The sequence below is a fragment of the Mus caroli genome, unplaced genomic scaffold (genome assembly GCF_978045245.1).
Source record: "Mus caroli unplaced genomic scaffold, Mus_caroli_1 scaffold_5, whole genome shotgun sequence".
Taxonomy (NCBI): Eukaryota; Metazoa; Chordata; class Mammalia; order Rodentia; family Muridae; genus Mus; species Mus caroli.
The window spans coordinates 114,620,054-114,639,498 of record NW_028227260.1 but is presented as its reverse complement, the minus strand read 5'-3'; positions in this window follow the sequence as shown (position 1 = coordinate 114,639,498).

The following is a 19,445-nucleotide window of genomic DNA, read 5'->3' as shown; positions in this document are numbered from 1 at the left end:
GATCTGTCCATTGGTGAAAGTGGTGTGTTGAAGTCTCCCACTATTATTGTATGAGGTGCAATGTGTGCTTTGAGATTTACTAAAGTTTCTTTAATGAATGTGGCTGCCTTTGTATTTGGAACATAGATATTCAGGATTGATAGTTCCTCTTGGAGGATTTTACCTTTGATGAGTATGAAGTGTCCCTCCCTGTCTTTTTTAATGACTTTGGGTTGGAAGTCAATTTTATCAGATATTAGAATGGCTACTCCAGCTTGTTTCTTCATACCATTTGCTTGGAAAATTGTTTTCCAGCCTTTCATTCTGAGGTAGTGTCTATCTTTTTCTCTGAGATGAGTTTCCTGTAAGCAGCAAAATGTTGGGTCTTGTTTGTGTAGCCAGTTTGTTAGTCTATGTCTTTTTATCGGGGAGTTGAGTCCATTGATATTAAGAGATATTAAGGAAAAGTACCCCGGCGCTTTTCTGACTGGAGAGGCTTGTGGCCCTACTGAGGCCGGATTTCTGCCTCCCCAGCCAAAGCAGTCTCAGGTCCCCCGCGTGATTGGACTGGAGCAGAAGCTGTGTTCCACTCACCAGCAGTCTCAAAATCCTGTGGCGGGGGTCCTGGGTAGCTGGCAGGTGTCAGCCGACCCTGCAATCTAGCTACCCCTGTGCTGGTCCGGCCGGAAGAGGCCTGTGCGAAACATTTCTTAATTAAATCACAACACTACCTTCTTTTCTTAACATTCAGAGGTCACCATGGAGAAAATAGTTGAAATATAGCAAGAACCAAAAGTAGTGAATGACTACAAATAAAGTCTGTTTTCCAGAAACAATAAGGCATTTATACATGTAAAGTGATAGTGACTATAACTATATGTAGAAGAAAAATTCAACATCAAGCCAGACAAAGCTCAGCATGTAGGGGTGAGATCTTTAGAACATCCCATTGCTGGCTAATGATTATAAACCACTTTTTTTTTTTTTTTGGTGTTAACTTTTGGGAGATATAAGTTAGCTTTTTCTTTTTTTATGGATATGAAGCATGCACCTAATGACAGCAGAGCCTGAATATGGTGGGTTAAAGAAGAAATGTCTCCTATAGGCTTAAACATGTGAATACTCCATCCTCTTTTGGTGCTGGTATTTCCGAAGGTGCAGTTATTTATGGTGATGCCTGAAGAAGTGTGTAACTGGAGGCTGGTGTTGAGAATACTTAACACTGCTGGATTTCCAATTTAGTCCCCTTCTTTTTGCTTGTGAAAGAAGAGGGCTCAGTGTATCCTCCTCATTCTATTCCTGACACTTGCTGACATACAATCCTACCATCATGAAGTCTTTTCTATCTGAAAGTTTATGGTCAAAATATATTCCTTCTGTAAGGTGCCTTCGTCATGTTATTTTATCATAGCAGCTGGAAAGGAACTAATATTGGGTTTAACAGAAAAAACACATAAAATATGAAGGAGACATTTACTCCTACAGGGATATGTAAGGAATAGAAAGGATAAAACGTGGAATGGAACCTAAACACCCTTGACGTAAGAATAAGAAAATTAAATAACTTTAGTCAATAGATATTAGGCTTCTTATTAGATTCAAGGCTCACAACACAGGAGAGGAAACATGCTCATTAATGCAAAATTGACCAAAAAGCAGTAGCTCAGGGTGTGATAGGACATAGGGGATAACCTACTGTTATTATTTTTAGCTAGATGTATACAGTATCAATAAATCCCCACATGAAAAACAACATGCATATTTGGGTAATATTTAGCAGTAATATGAACCTAATTTTATTATTTGAAGCAAAACATATATAAATAGAAAATGTTATATAATTTGAAATAAAAGATACATAAACAATTGCATACATTGGTTTAATAAGTAAATTGAAACTGTAAAGTTCTAATTAAACTGTACATGCTCATTTACTTATAGCTTATTTGAGGTATAGGTTTTTACGTAGTTACTTAGTAGTGAGATTTCTTATGACTTTTGCAGATATCCTTAGTTTATCTTACCTTCTTCTATATTCCTTCTACATTAATCTTTCTCATTAGAACCTGACTCTCCAAAGTATCCCCAGAAAATATGACAATCACAATTACCCATGCTGCCATCAGTAGCCATATTGAAACCCACATTTCATGTTGCTTCTGAAGATATTGTTAATGTCAAGGATCCCAGAAGCCATCAGAATATACAGTGAACTTCACAGTCAGTAAAGCTCCCTCAGATCATGTTGAGTTAAATGTTCTGAGATATGATTTGTTGAGGTCACATATATACTGGCAACAGAGAATGCATGGCCATGATACTTTAGGCCTCTAGAAACAATCATGTCAGTGATCCCTGCTGCATTATGGGACCACATTAATATGACAGTCTTGAACTGCATTAGAATAATTACTGATGTGAATTATCTATAATTCTGCCACATTCATAAGTGTTCTGCCATTTATAAACATTTTTATGTCCTATTCCATTCTGTCACTAGACAAGAGGCTCCAGTCATGGTCATCCCAGCTATCTGAAATTTTCTTGATATCCCTGTTATTCCTGGCAACATACACCATGGTATATTTGAGATCCATGCTGCTACAGGCAACCAGGACATGAATGAACCCTCTTGCCTACTTGAATCTGCTGATGACATAAAAAATACCAACAGTCAAGAAAAATATATTAATATTACTCATACATGATGCCACTAGTAACCATATTGAGATCTATAGTCAGTTTGTATAAGAAGAGCTCCCTGATATCTGAGAACCCAAGGCCAAAAGAGTCTCTAGTGAACATCATTGTCAGTATTACTGCCTGTGGTCATAATTAGGTAAGTGTTGTGTGATGCTACTGAAGAAACCATTGATGCCAGTGATCCTACCTGAAACCTGAAGCTATGTTGAGGTCAGTGCTGCATGCTGTCACCAGTAACACGATGGAGTCGATTTTTAATATTGCTGATGGAGATCATGGTGATGACTATGATCTGTACTGCTTCTGGAGAAACTGCTGAATTCCATGGTCCATACTGATAACCAAGATCATTATGAGGTAAGTATTCTGAGCTGGCACTGAATAACAGATCAGTGGCTGAGATTCTACATATTATAAGGAATTCTGTTGATGTTCCTGATTCATCAATTTTGCCCTCAATTTTGAGCAAACAATGTATTTTGAGGTTTGTGGTCCTACCTGTAAGAAGAAGCTATACTGATGTCAGTGATGCATTTTGTGAACAGAAACTGGGCAGGAGTCCATTATATCTATTGCTGATGGAGATGCTGATGATGGCTATGATCTGTGTTGCTGCTTGAGAATCTGATAAATTCCAAAGTCCTTACTGATGCTTGAATTCATATTGAAGTAAGTTTTCCTAGTTGGCACTGAAGATCAGACTGATGTCTGAGATCATACCTGATACAGGAAATTCTCTTTATGTTTACTGATGAATGGATATAGCCGCAGATGTTAAAAATGAAATTATTACAGATGTATGTTATCCATTTTTCTGCTCAAATAGTGCGAAGATTCTCGCCATCTATAATAATTTTGATGTCACTATGCATCCTGCCTCTTGAACTACCTTGATGTCCTAGATTCTTCTTGGCAACAGACTCCACTTTGTATGCCAGATGCCTGGTGTCATAGGCAACCAGGTTAGGAGTGAATCTTACTCCCACTTTAGACAAATTATTGACACCAGAGACCCCAAAGCAAAGTGAATCTTGCTCCTACTTTAGACTAATTAATGACACCAGAGACCCCAAAGCAAAATGAAGCTTGCTCCTACTTTGGACTAATTAATGATATCAGAGATCCCAAAGGCCATATAGTCATTCATCCATGATGTCACTGGTAACCATGTTGAGATTTATACTCAGAGATTGTAGTAGGAATGGTGTAGCAACAAGTATTATCTTTGAAGAGCTCCATGACATCTGAGATGCCCCAATCATAAATGTCTATTGTGAACATCATTGTCAGTACTGCTCCCTAAGTTTATAATGACAAAAGAGCTGTATACTGTTATTGAAGTTCCCTTTGATGTCAGTGATCACATCTGCATGCTGAAGCTATGCTGATATCATTGCTGTTTGCTGTGATAAGCAAACATAATGGAATCTATTACATGAAGTTCCTATTACTAATGGAGACCCTGGTAATGGTTATGAGCAATGTTGCTTCTAGAGAAACTGCTGAATTCCAAGGTAAATGCTGATACACAATACCATATTGAAGTAAGTGTTGTTATCTGACACTGGATATAAAATTGATGTCTGAGATCCTACCCACCACAGGAAGTTCTGTTGATGTCCCTGATGCATTGATGTAGCTCCTGATGTGAAACATGCATGGTATTTTCATTATTATGATTCTACTTGTAACAAAAATCTATGTTGATACACCAGTGATGTATGCTGTGATCAGCAATTTTGATGGAGTCCATTATTCCTATTGCTAATGGAAACCCTCATGGTGGCTATGATCTGTGTTACTGCTTAAGAATATAATGAACCTCAAGGTCCAAATTAATGTCCATGTTCGTTTTGAGGGAAGTATTCTTATTTGGTACTGGAAGTCAGATTGATATCTGGAAACCTACCTGCAACAGGAACATCAGTTGGTATTCCTCAAGTATGTGTGTAGCCCACAATATCGAACATGTGATAAATATTGATACTTGTGATTCTGCTGGAAACCTGAAGCTATTTTGAAATCAGTGCTGCAGCTATGACCAGCAATCATCATGGGGTCTTTTATTCCTGTTGCTAATTGAGACCCTGGTGATGGCTATGATCTGTGTTTTTTTCTTGAGAACCTGATGAATTCAAAGGCCCATAGTGAAATGCTAGATTATATTGAGGTTACTGTTCTCAATAATGGAGATCAAATTGATATCTGAGATCCCAATGGCCACTAAAATTCTGTTGATGTCGCTGATACATGAATACATTGCATAATGTTGACTAAGTAATGTGCAAGATCCTTACTGCCTCCCGAAATAATGTTGATATCAGGGATTTATCCTGCAACTAAATGAGGTAGTTATGACAATGACTTATTCTGCCCTGTGAATTGATGTTGATGTCATTGATATATAAATGTCTGAACACCCCATCGGATTGCAACCCCATCCATTTGCAACCTGGTTGCCTGTGATCCCTGCTGCCCCTGGTTACAATGTTAATATCACTATTACCAAGTTCCTGTAGAAACTATGATGATATCAATCATCCATTCTGCCTCAAGTAGCCATGTTGAAACCCACAGTCCATGATGCTTCTTGGATTATTGTTAATGTCAAGGATCCCTGAGGCAGGCAGGGTTTTAGGTGAAGTTTTAGATAATTTCTGCTGCATCATATCATGTTGAATTATATGTTCTGAGATATATTATATTGAGGTCACATATAGTGTGGCAATGGACACTGTTGCTTGTTACATATACTTCAGGCATCCAGCAGCCATGTCAGTGATATCTTCTGCCTTATGGGACCAAATTAATATCACTGTCTCCTACTGCCAATGGATTCATTATTGATGTCAATTATCAATGCTTCTGTCAAATTTATGTCAAGTATCCTGTTACCTGAAAACATTTTGATATCATGATTCAAAGTACCACTAGGGGAGTTCTTTACATGGTCATATCTACCTTTTGAAACTGTATTGATATCCTTGGCAACAGATACCATGGTATATTTCAGATTCCTACTCACACAGGCAACCAGGCAGTGAGTGATCACTACTAACACTTTGGAACAAATTGGTATCAGTGATCCCAACTGCTAGGGAAATTGGCCAAGGGAATTGGGAAATTGATGTCACTCATCCATGCTGCCACTGGTAACCATGTTGAGATCCTCAGTCAGTGTCTTTGAAGACGGCATGATGTCTGTGATAACTCAACCAGAATAATGTGTTGTGAAGTTCATTGTCAGTACTGGTGCCTAAGGCCATAATGATATAAGTGCTGTGTGCTGCTACTGGACACATGTTTGATGCCACTGAACATATTTGCAACCTGAAGCTATGTTGAGGTCAGTGTTGTATTCTGCAACCAGAAATCATGATGAACTCAATTCTTATTGCTTATGGAAACCTTGGTCATGTCTATGATCTGTGCTTCTTCTAGAGAATATACTGAATTCCAAGATCCAAACTGACACTTGATGTCATGTTGAGGTAAGTGTTCTTATGTAGCACTGGAGATCAGATTGACATCTGAGATCCAACCTGCCACAGGTAATTTTGTTGACGTCCCTGATGCTTTCATGTAGCACCTGCTATCATCTATGAAATGTACAATATTCTTACTACCACCAAAAGAGGTAGTGATGTCAGTGAACTATCCTGTTCCTGGAAAAGCATTTTATGACCCTAATTTCTTCTGCCCTCTGAATCAATGCTGATATCACTAATATATACCTGGCAACAGACCCCATGGTATTGTCTGAGATTATTGTTCGCAATGGCAAAATTATTGTCAGTTATCCTAGCTGACACTGGAACTATATTGACTTCACTAATGCACAATTGCCACAGGAAAGTGGATGATGTAAATCATAAATCCTGCCTCTAGTAGCCATGTTGAAATCCATAGTCTGTGTTGCTCCTGAAGGGACTGTAAATGGTAAGAATCCCTGAGACCATCAGAATCTTCAATGAAGTTCATTCAATAATGCTATCTTAGGTCATGTTGAGTTACATGTTCTGAAGTATGTTATGTTGAGCCAATATATATATATATATATATATATATATATATATATATATATATATAGGCATCAGATACCACTGTATGCCCATGATACTACAGGCCTGTAGCAGACAGTAAGTCAGTGATCCCTGATGACTCTTCTGCCCAAATTAATATAACTTTCATTAACTGCCAATGGAATTACTACTGATGTCACTTATCTATTCTTCTGTATAAAATCCCAGAAGTGTCTTGCCATTCATAAGCAATTTGATGTAACGATGCATCAGGCAACTGGAAAAGAGATTTGTTTACATGAAACCCTCTGAAAGTATTTTTATGTCCCTTGTACTTACTGGCAATGGACACCATGTTATATCAGAGATCCATGCTGCTATAGACAAACAGATTAGGCGTGATTTCTACTCCCACTTTGTCAAGATTGATGACATCTGTGATCCTGACTACCAAGGAAAATATATTGACATTACTAATCCATGCTGTCACTGGTAACTATTTTGACACCCATAGTCTGTGTGGTCATTGAAAAGCTACATGAGGTCTGTGATAAATCAAACATAAGAATCTGTTGTAAAGTCCATGGTAAGTATTGCTGCCTAAGTTCATAATGAGGTAAGTGTTGTTTGCTGCTACTGGAGACTAGTTTGATGCCTGTGATCCTAACTGAAACCTGAAGATACCTTGATTTGAAAGCTGCATGCTGTGGCCAGCAATAATGATAGAATTCATTTTTTCTATTGCTGATGAAAAACCTTGTGATGGCCATGATCTCTCTTATTGTTGGGAACCTGCTGACTTACAAGGTTCATGTTGATGGTAGAGGTCATGTTGAGATAAGTGTTCTGAGGTGACACAGTAGATCAGATTGTTGTCGGAGATTCTCTTTTCCACAAGAAATTCTGTTGATGTTCCTGCCTGCTATCAACCATGTAATGTACATGGTTGTTACTGCCCCTGGAATTGTGCTGTCAACATAAATAGTGCTACCTGATAAGAGGTTTATGATCATAACTTTTCTGCCCTTTTAATCTATGCTAATGTCACTGATATATAAACGGCAATAGATTCCACCATATGGCCTTAGTTACATGTGTCATTAGCCACCTTGTCATTAGTGATCCCTGCTACCACTAAGGTCTATATTAATGTCATTCATTTAATGTGCCTACAGAAAATATGATGATATCCAGTATGCTGCCTTCAGTGGCCTGTTTACACCCATAGTCCATGATACTTCGGATGAGATTGTTAATGTCCAGGATCTATGAGACTATCTGAACATAAGGTGAAAATTTAGGTCATACTGTTCCACCATGTCATGTTGAATTCCATATTCTGTTATACTGAGGACACATAGTGTCAAAAGATATCATTTTTATATTCATGACAATTCAGGCCTCAAGCAGCTGTGATCACAGTAATCTCTGCTAACTTATGGGGCAACATAAATATGAGCATCTCCAAATGCCAATAGAATCTTTACTGATATCAGCTATCCAAATTTTTCTGCTGTTATTTATGAGAAGTGTGCTTTCAGCTGCAACAATTTTTATGTCAAAGATCCATCCTGCCAACAGAGAAGAAGATTCTGTACAGTCATTCATGGCCTCTTAAATATTTTGATGGCCTTGATACTTCCTGACAACAAACGAGGTGGTATATACCAGTTCCAAGCTGCCACTGTCAACCAGGTCCTGAGGGATTCTTACTGCCTCTTTGGAACAGGTAATGACATCAGAGATCCCAACTTCCCAATTTTCAAGATAAAAGTATTGACATTATTTATCCATAAAGCATCTGGTAAACATGTTGAGATTCATAGATAGTCTTGTCTTTGAAGAATTCTGTCCTGCCTATGATCCTTTAGTCAAAGAGTCTATTGTAAAGTTCATGATCAATATTGCTGCCAAATGCCATAATGAGGTAAGTGCTGTGTGCTGCTACTGGAGATACTTTGGACACCTGGGATGGTACCTGAAACCTGATACTATGTTGATACAGGTAATGACTGGTTTGACCAGCAGTCATGATGGATTTCATTGTTTCTATTACTGAAGGTGATGGAGACCCTGATCATAAGGATGATCTCTGCTGCTGTTTAAGGGAATCCCATATTTTATGGTCCATACTGACACTGGACATCATATTGAGGTACAGGTTCTGAGGTACACTGGAGATCACATTGATATCTGAGATCCTACGGGCCACCGGAAATTATGTGGATATCCCTGATGTATGCATGTAGCCCCTGTTGTGGACCATGAGTTCACTATTATATACATCATCGGAAGACAAATCATTCTATGTCTATACTCTTTGATAGCAAAAGCAACAATGTTGTCATTGATCCTTTCTCACATTTAGGGCCACATTAATATGAGTGACCCAACTGTCATTGGAATCGATACTGATGTCAGTGAAGCATGCTTCTCTCACCTGTGGGAATGTCCTTTATGAGATATATACACTTAGCTGTAATAATTTTGAAGTCAATGATCCATTCTGACACTATAGATGTGATTTCTGTTCATGGTTCTCCCTGTTCTCTGAAACAATCACGATGTTCTGATTCTTCCTGGCAATAGATGCCATGGTATATCCAAGAACTTTGATGCCAGAGGCAACCAGGATGTTAATGATACCTACTGACACTTTGGACCAGATTGTGATAGAAATTGTCCTATTTGCTAAGATAAATATGTTGATTTTACTCTCCCATTGTACCATTTGTAACCACATTTAAATTCCTATTCAGTGTTGACTCTGAAGAGTTTGGTAATGTCTATGATCACTGTGGACAAAAGCATCAATTATGAAATGCATGATCAGAACTTCTGCCCAAGATCCCAATGAGGTTAGTAGTATCTTTTCCTATTGGAAACTTGTTTCAAGCCTCTGATGTGACTTACAACCTGAACCTATGTTGCTGTCACTGCTATATGCTGAACCCAGGAAACATGAGGGTATCCATCGTTTCTATTCCTTGGAAGACCCTATTGATGTCAATGATCTGTTTTGCTGCATGAGAACAGACTGAATTCCAAGGTTCATATTGATGTACAAAGTTATACATTGAGGTGAATGTTCTGAGCTGGCATTGGGGATAAGCTTGATGTCTGAGAGCTTACCTGCTGCTGAAAACTGTGCTGATGTATCTGATACATGAATGCATTTTTTTTTGTAGACCTTGTTGTGGGTAATATCCTTGCTGCTCGAAGAAGAGATTTGATGTAATTGATCCCTCTTGCCCCCAGAGAAAAGATTTATGTCCATAATTCAACCTTTTCAATATCAGTGATACACTTGTCTGCAGACACCATACTATATCTACAATTCTTGCTCACAATAGCAAACAATATTAGAGATTTGTGCTGCCACTTTGGACCATGATGATCCTAACTGCCTACTGTAATATTATGATGGTAGCCATCCATATTGCCTCATGTAACTCTGTTCTTATCCATAGACAGTGCTGCCTCTGAAGATCTTGTTAAAATCTATTATCCCTACTGCTAGAAGTCTCTGTCTTGAAGTTCACGGTAAATACTGTTGCCTAAGTCATGTTTACTTAAGTGTACCGTATTATAATCAGTTATGATTTTCATGCGTATGACCTGACATGTGACATGTAGCAGTGTTGATGTCAGTGCTGCCTTCTGACATCAGTAATCACGACAGTGATTATTGTTACTCTCAAGGTATTATGGTGCACAGGAATCTATGAAATGTCCATGATTTATGGAAATAGCCCCTCCTGTTTTTTTAATAATTTATATGCTCCTTACTGCAACCAGAAGAACTGAACACGATATCATTGATCCATCCTGGCAATGGAGAAAATGCTTATGTTAATACAATTCCCAGGTTCTGAATCTATGCTGATGTCAAAGATACACCTGGAAACAGTAACCAAGTTTTTTCCAAGATCTGTGCTACCACGGGCAACCTTGATTTCAGTGACCCCTGTTGCAAATGAGTATCATATTAGTATCATTAATTCAAAGTATTGTCAGAAAGTATTTTGATGTCCATAACCAATGATGGCACTAGCATCTATATTGAAATGCATAGTCTGTGTTGCTTCTGATGGAATTGTTCATATCAAGGAGTCCTGTGGCCACCAGAGTCTATTCTGAAGTTTAAGGTCAATACTACTGCTTAAGGTCATGTTGTGAAGTGTTCTAAGATATGTTATATTGATTTCATTGATATAATGTGGGAAAAGATACCATTGTTTTCTGTCCACAATGATTGATACCAGGATCATCTATGGATGTCCATGTTCTCTGCTGCCACTTGGAACATTAATACAAGCTACTCCAATTGCCACCAAAATATATACTGATATCATCAATCCACACTTCTGCCATCTGACACCATGTTAGGTATATGATGTGTACTGCCAGCTCTAACCAATTTGATGTCAAAGGCCTATCCTGCCACTGGACTGGACATTACTGTCTATGGTTTTATATGTCCTCTGAAAATGTGTACAAGCCAATGATACCTCCTGGCAACAAACAACATGGATTATCCCAGATGATGGCTGCCATTAGCCACAAGAAGATTAGGGATTCTTGCTGTCACTTTGGACCCTATTGATTATACCATTGATCTCAATTGCATAGGAAAATATCTTGATGTCACATAATCTTGCTGCCTGTGGTAACCATGTTGATATCCCAAGTCAGTGTTTGCTCTCAAGAGCTTGGTGATGTCTGTGTGCCCTACTGTCATAAGAATCTATCTTGAAGTTCATGAACAATGCTGCTACCTACTTCATGTGGAGTGTTCTGAGTTCCACCTCAGATATGTGTGTGATCCTACTTGCAACTGCAAGCTATACTGATATCAATAATATCTGCTTTCACCAGCAAAAAAGATGGTGTACATAGGTATTATTGAGATCCTACCTGCCACAGGTGACTATAGTGAATTCCTTGATGCATGCATGCAGCCCTCAATGCAGACCATATTCATTAAATACCCATTTTGACACCAGATTTGCTATTGATGTCAATGATCCATCCCGCCACTGGAGAAGAAATTTATTTGCATGATCTCTTCTACCCTCTGAGTCTACGATGATATCACAGATTTATCTTGCAATAAACACCATGGAATCTATACTGATGTTGGACCTGCACTCTGCAACAAATGTGTGCAAGCCCCAGGTTCAGCCTGTGTATGGTACTTGGTTGCTATTTCAGTATCTGAGAATCTCACTGATCCAAGTTGTTTGAATGTGTTGGTATTCCTTTAGAGTTCTTATCCCCCTTGGGGCCCTCAATTTTCCCCCCAACTCTACCATAAGAGACCCAAGCTCCATTCAATATTTGGCTGTGGGTGTCTGTATCTGTCTGAGCCAACTGCTGAGTAGATTCTCCTAGAGGACAACATGCTTCTGTCTGCAATCCTATCACTGTATCATTAATGCTGTCAGGGATTGGTTGTTGCCCATAGGATGGGTCTCTAGTTTGGGAAGTTATTGCTTTGCCATTGCATTAGTGTTTTCTCTATCCCTTGTCCATGTATTTCTCATAGACAGAATAAATTTTAGGTCCAAAGTTTGAAGATGTGTTGGTGTGACGATAGCTTCACTGGAGTTCCTACATAGTTACAAGAGGTGGACCATTCAGATTCCATAGCACAATATTGTGAGTCACAGTTAAGATCACTCACATTGATATTTGAGTACCTTCCCTTTCCCAGGTCTCAGTCTCATCCTCAACATGTCACACCCCTACACTCTATACCCCTGCAAGTTTCAGTTTTCCCTCCATTCTCATGGTCATCTAGACATCTACCCTGCCCCTACCCACACTGGATTCTGAACACTGCCATGCCATTACCCATTCTTTCTCTCACCCAGTTAATTTTGCCCATCTGCCTCCCATGATTTTTTTTAAGTGAGATTCAAGCATCCTCACTTTGTCCTTTCTTCTTGTTTAGCTTCCTTGGGTCTTTGGAGTACATCAAGTTTGTCCTGTATTTTAAGACTAATTTCAACTAATATGTGACTACATGCCATACATGTCCTTTGGGGTCTGGGTTAACTAGCTCAGGATGATATTCTCCATTCCATCTATTTTCCTACAAAATCCATGATGTCTCTGATTTTAATACCTGTATAGTACTCCACTGTGTAGATGTGTCACATTTTCTTTATCCATCTTTCAGTTAAGGGACATCTAGGCTGTTTCCAGTTTCTGGCTATTATGAATAAAGCTATGAACATGGTTGAGCAAGTGTTCTTTTGGGGACAGTGGAATATCTTTTGGGTATATGCACAGGAGTGTTAAGCTGGCTCTTGAATAGAACTATTTACAGTTTGCTAAGAAACACCAAATTGATTTCCAAAGTTGATGCAGAAGTTTGCAGTTCCGCCAGCATTTGAGGTATGTTCCCCTTGATCCACATCCTCACTAACATGTATTACCACTTGAATTTGTGATGTTAGCCCATACGATTATAGTATGATAGAATCTCAGAAATGTTTTGATTTGCATTTCCCTAATGACAAAGCACATTGAACATTTATTTAAGTGCTTCTTGGCCATTCAAGATTCTTCTGCAGTGAACTATCTGTACCTAATTTTTCACCTACGTTATTTGGGTTTCTGGAGGTTAACTTCTTGAGTTTTTGGTAAATTTTGGATATTAGTCCTCTATGGGATGTCAGGTAAGTGAAAATTTTTCATAATGTGTAGGTTGCTGACTTGTACTATGGGCTATGTCCTTTGCTTTACAGAAGCTTTCCAGTTTCATGAGGTCCCATTTTTCAGTTCTTGATCTTAGAGACTGAAGTATTGGTGTTCTGTTCAGGAATTTGTTTCCTATACCAATGTGTTGAACCTATTTCCTACTATCTCTTCTATGAGATTTAGTGTATCTGATTTATGTTGAGGTCTTTGGTCCATTTGGACTTCAGTTTTGTGCACGACAGATGTGGATCTATTTGTATTCTTCTATATACAGACAGCCAGTTAGACCAGCAAAACTTGTTGAAGATGCCTCCTTTTTCCATGTATACTTTTACCTTCTTTGTCAAAAATCAAATGTCCATAGGTTTGTGGGGCCATTTCAGGATCATCCATTCAATTTAATTGATCCACCAGTTTATTTCTATAGTAATAGAATGCAGTTTTAATATTATTTCTCTGTATTATAAATCGAAGACTGGTATGGTGATACCTCTGGAAATTCTTTTAGTGGTTAAGATTGTTTTAGCTCTCCTGGGTTTTGTTTATCTGTATGAATCTTAGAATGGTTCTTTCAATGTCTGGAAAGAATTGTGTTAGAATTTTGATAGGGATTGCATTAAATCTATAAATTGCTTTTGTTCAGATGGTCATTTTCAATATGTTACTCCTAGTGCCCCATGAGCATTGAAGATTTTTCCAATTCTGATATGTTCCTCAGTTTCTTTCTTCAGAGAATTGAAGTTCTTCACTTTTAAGTCCTTACACATGCTTGATTAGAGTTGCACAAAGATATTTTATATTGTTCATGTCTATTGTACAGAGTTGTATTTTCCTAATTTATTTGTTGGCCCATTTATCATTTATCAAAGGAGGGCAGGCTATGTATTACTTTGAAATAACTTTATATTCAGCTGTTTTGCTGGAGGTGTTTATCAACTTGCTTATGTTTACTATAATATCATCTGCAAATAGTGATACATTGACTTCTTCCTTTCTACTTTGCATCTCTGTGAACTTTATCAGTTGTCTTATTGCTCTGGGTAGAACTTTTAATGCTATATTATTTAAATAGTGCAAGAGTGGGGTGCATTCACCTGTCTCCAATCTAGTGGAAATGTTTGAAATTTCTCTACATTTAATTTTATGTTGTCCATTGACTTTCCATATACTGCTTGGATTATGTTTAGGTATGTGCCTTATATCCCTGATCTCAGATTTTGACATGAAGGGGTGGTGAATTTTGTTGAAGGCCTTTTCATCATATTATGAGATGATCATGTGAATATTTTCCTTCAATTTATTGATATGGTTGATTATGTGGATTGGTTTTCATATATTGAGCCATCCCCACATCCCTGGGATGAAGCCTACTTGATCATCATGGGTGATATTCTTGATGTATTTCTGAATGGGGTCAAAGTCACACTTAAAGAAATGTTCAAAGTTCTTAGTTATATGGGACTACAAATCAAAACAACACTGAGATTCCACTCTAACCCAATCAGAATGCCTAAGAACAAGAGCTCAAGTGACAGTACATGCTGGTGAGTATGTAGAACCCGAGGAACACTCCTTTATTGCTGGTAGGATTGCAAGTTGGTAGAAACACTATGGGAAACAATCTGGCTATTTTTCAGAAAAATGGAAATAGTTCTACCTGAAGAACCAGCTCGACTAATTTGGGCATATATCCAAAATATGCCCCACCATGTGCTCCACTATGTTCATATTAGGCTTACATGTAATAGACAGAAGCTGGAAAGAACCCAGATGTCCCTCAATAGAAGAGTAGAGACAGAAAATGTGGTTTCTTTACATAATGGAATATTATTCAGCTATTAAGAATGAGGAAATCATGAGTTTTTCAGGCAAATGGTTAGAACTGGAAATTATCATCATGAGTTAAGTATCTCAGACCCAAAAGGGCATTCATAGTATGTACACACTAGTCAGTGGATATTAGCCAAAAAATACAGAATACCTAGGATACAACCTACTGAACTTAAGAAGTTTAACAACAGAAAGGCACAAATGAGGACACTTCAATAACATTTGAGGGTGAAGAAAATAATCATAGGAGTCAGGGGGAGGGAGGAACCTGGGTGTGAGTGGGGAGATGGAACAGAAATGGGACAGGATCAGTTAGGTGGGACAGGAACGAAGCCCAAAGCAGTAGCAGAATGAATAGAAATATGCAGGTTTGGGGGTGGGTTCCATGTGGGGGAACACTCTAGAAAGTACCATGGACCTTGGAGTTAAGACTCTCAGGACTTAGTGATATGCTCAACAATGGGGAGAGGGAACTTAAAAAGCATCCACCTCCATTCCATAGATAGGGCTTCAGGCAGATGGATGGGGTTACCAAAACACAGTTAAAATTTCTGACCCAGAATTGTTCCTGTGTAAAAGTACTTGATGGACAAAAATGGAGAAGAGATGAAGGGAAAGGTGGTCCAGTGACAGACCCAAATTGGAATTCCTCTCAAGGGCCGGCTCTAAGAACTGACATTATTACTTTTTTTTTTTTATATTTTGAAGTTTTATTAAGTTGCTTATTAAGTGACAAAGTAATAACTAAAATCAGAAGAAATATTTTAACTATATTTATGATGTGACATTGTATAAGGCAACTTTCTTTTTTTTAATTTTTAATATTTTTATTACATATTTTCCTCAATTACATTTCCAATGCTATCCCAAAATTCCCCCATAGCGCCCCCCACTTCCCTACCCACCCATTCCCATTCTTTTGGCCCTGGCATTCCCCTATATTGGGGCATATAAAGTTTGCAAGTCCAATGGGCCTCTCTTTCCAGTGATGGCCGAATAGGCCATCTTTCGATACATATGCAGCTAGAGACAAGAGCTCCGGGGTACTGGTTAGTTCATAATGTTGTTCCAACTATAGGGTTGCAGATCCCTTTAGCTCCTTGGGTACTTTCTCTAGCTTCTCCATTGGGAGCCCTGTGATACATCCAATAGCTGACTGTGAGCATCCACTCCTGTGTTTGCTAGGCCCCTGCATAGTCTCACAAGAGACAGCTATCTTTGGGTCATTTCAGCAAAATCTTGCTAGTGTATGCAATGATGTCCGCATTTAGAAGCTGATTATGGGATGGATCCCTGGATACGGCAGTCTCTAGATGGTCCATCCTTTCATCACAGCTCCAAGCTTTGTCTCTGTAACTCCTTCCATGGGTGTTTTGTTCCCAATTCTAAGAAGGGGCACAGTGTCCACATTTTGGTCTTCATTCTTCTTGAGTTTCATGCGTTTAGCAAATTGTATCTTATATCTTGGATATCCTAAGTTTTGGGCTAATATCCACTTATCAGTGAATACATATTGTGTGAGTTCATTTGTGATTGTGTTACTTCACTCAAGATGATGCCCTCCAATGGCTTGTGCTGTAAGATCGAGAATTGACAAGTGGGACCTCATGAAACTGCAAAGCTTCTGCAAGGCAAAAGACACCATCAATAAGACAAAAAAACCACCAACAGATTGGGAAAGGATCTTTACCTATCCTAAATCAGATAGGGGACTAATATCCAATATATATAAGGAACTCAAGAAGGTGGACTCCAGAAAGTCAAATAACCCCATTAAAAATGGGGCTCAGAACTGAACAAAGAATTCTCACCTGAAGAATACCAAATGGCAGAGAAGCACCTGAAAAAAATATTCAACATCCTTAATCATCAGGGAAATGCAAATCAAAACAACCCTGAGATTCCACCTCACACCAGTCAGAATGGCTAAGATCAAAAATTCAGGTGACAGCAGATGCTGGCGAGGATGTAGAGAAAAAGGAACACTCCTCCATTGTTGGTGGGATTGCAAGCTTGTACAACCACTCTGGAAATCAGTCTGGCGGTTCCTCAGATAATTGGACATAGTACTACCGGAGGATCCAGCAATACCTCTCCTGGGCATATATCCAGAAGATGTCCCAACCGGTAAGAAGGACACCTGCTCCACTATGTTCATAGCAGCCCTATTTATAATAGCCAGAAGCTGGAAAGAACCCAGATGTCCCTCAACAGAAGAACGGATACAGAAATTATGGTACATCTACACAATGGAGTACTACTCAGCTATTAAAAAGAATGAATTTATGAAATTCCTAGCCAAATGGATGGACCTGGAGGGCATCATCCTGACATTATTACTGATGCAATGGTTTGCTGACAGATAGGAGCCTAGCATTGTTTGGCCTCCTAGAGACCCAAATAGCAGCTGAATAATTCAGTTGCAGATACTTATACCTAGAAATTGGACTGAAGTCGGGACCCCTATGGTGCAATTAGAGGAAGGATGGAAGAAGCTGAAGGGAAGAGTGACCCCATAGGAATACCAGCAGTATCAACTCATCTGGATGCCTAGAAGCTCCCAGAAACTGAGCCACCAACAAGGCAGCATGCCAGAGCTGGCTGGAGTATCCTGACACACATATAGCATAGGATTGCCTAGTCTGGCCTTACTGGGAAAGTATGGGCCTAATCTTCAAATGACTTGAGACCCCATGGAGGGTGAAGTTCCAGTGTATGTGTGGGAGCATCCTCTTGGAAGAGGGGCAAGGGGGAGGAGGAATATGATGAGGAACTGTGAGGGGGTACCAGGGGCAGAAACAAAGCCAGGATATATATATATATATATATATATATATATATATATATATATATATATATATATATATATATGCGCATACATACAATACTCAAGGTCATCTTCAGCTCCATAGTTAGTTTGAAGCCCACCCTGAGATACATTAGACCCTGTCTCATAAAAATATTATTAACTATACTCCTGATAATAGAAATATAATTCCAGTTGGAATTGCCCCACTTAAATCTAGGATAACTAAGAGCTTTGTTGGCTTCTATTTGCCCTGAACTTGTGATAACTATTGTTTTTCAACCTGTCAAGAAAAAAATGAGACCTCTAATGTCCTATAATCAAAGGGTGTTCCTATGACATTGACCCAGAGGGAAGGAAACCTATGATAAGCAGACTGGAGTTAAAATGCTTAATCCGGCTCCCAGTGTGGAGACAGTGTCTTTTTGTGTCATTCTGATTTTCTTAAAAATTGGATATTTTATTCACTTACATTTCAAATGTTATCCCTTTCCAGGTTTCCCCTCTGCAAACACCCTCTTCCAACCCCCTTTACCCTACTTCCATGAGGGTGCTCCCCCTCTGACCTAGCTACTACTGCCTCACTGCTCTAGCATTCCTCTTCAATGGGACATCAAACCTTCACAAAACCAAGGGCCTCCTCTCACATTGATGCCAGATAAGGCCCCTTCAGCTTCTTGAGTACTTCTCCTTACTCCTCCACTGGCTTCCCTTTGCTCTGTCCAATGGTTGGCTGTGAGAATCCACATTTGTATTGGTCAGGATGTAGAAGACCCTCCCAGGAGACAGTTGTATCAGGCTCCTGTCAGCAAGCACTTCTTTCTTTATCAGCAATAGTGTCTGGGTTTGGTGTCTGCATGTGGGATGGATCCCCAGATAGGGTAGTCTCTGGATAACGTTTCCTTCAGTCTTGATCCACTCTTTTTTTTTTCTTGTATTTCCTATAGAAAGGAGGAATTATGGATTAAAATTTTGGAACTGAGTGTGGGGTCCCATCCCTCAACCATGCCAACCTCTGGATATGATCTTTAAAGGTTCTCTCTCCCCTTTTGTGGTGTATTTTGGCTAATGTAATCCTGTTGGAGTCCTGTGAGTCCTTTGCTTTTTGGCATTGGGGACTTTCGGGTTGCTACATCCAGTTCCCCATCCCCATTTGCTATACACTGCTATTCAGGTTCCCGACCCACATTACATTTCCTCCATCTCCTCTGATATATGATTCTTCCCTCTTTTTCACCTACCCCTCTTCTCTTACATCCCAGTCCCTTTCACCCTCTATTTCCCATGAGTATTTTGTTCCCCTTTCTAAGTAGGGCTGAAGCATTCACACTGATCTTCCTTCTGCTTGAGCTTCATTGGCTCCATGAGTTGTATCTTGGGTATTCCATGTTCTTTGA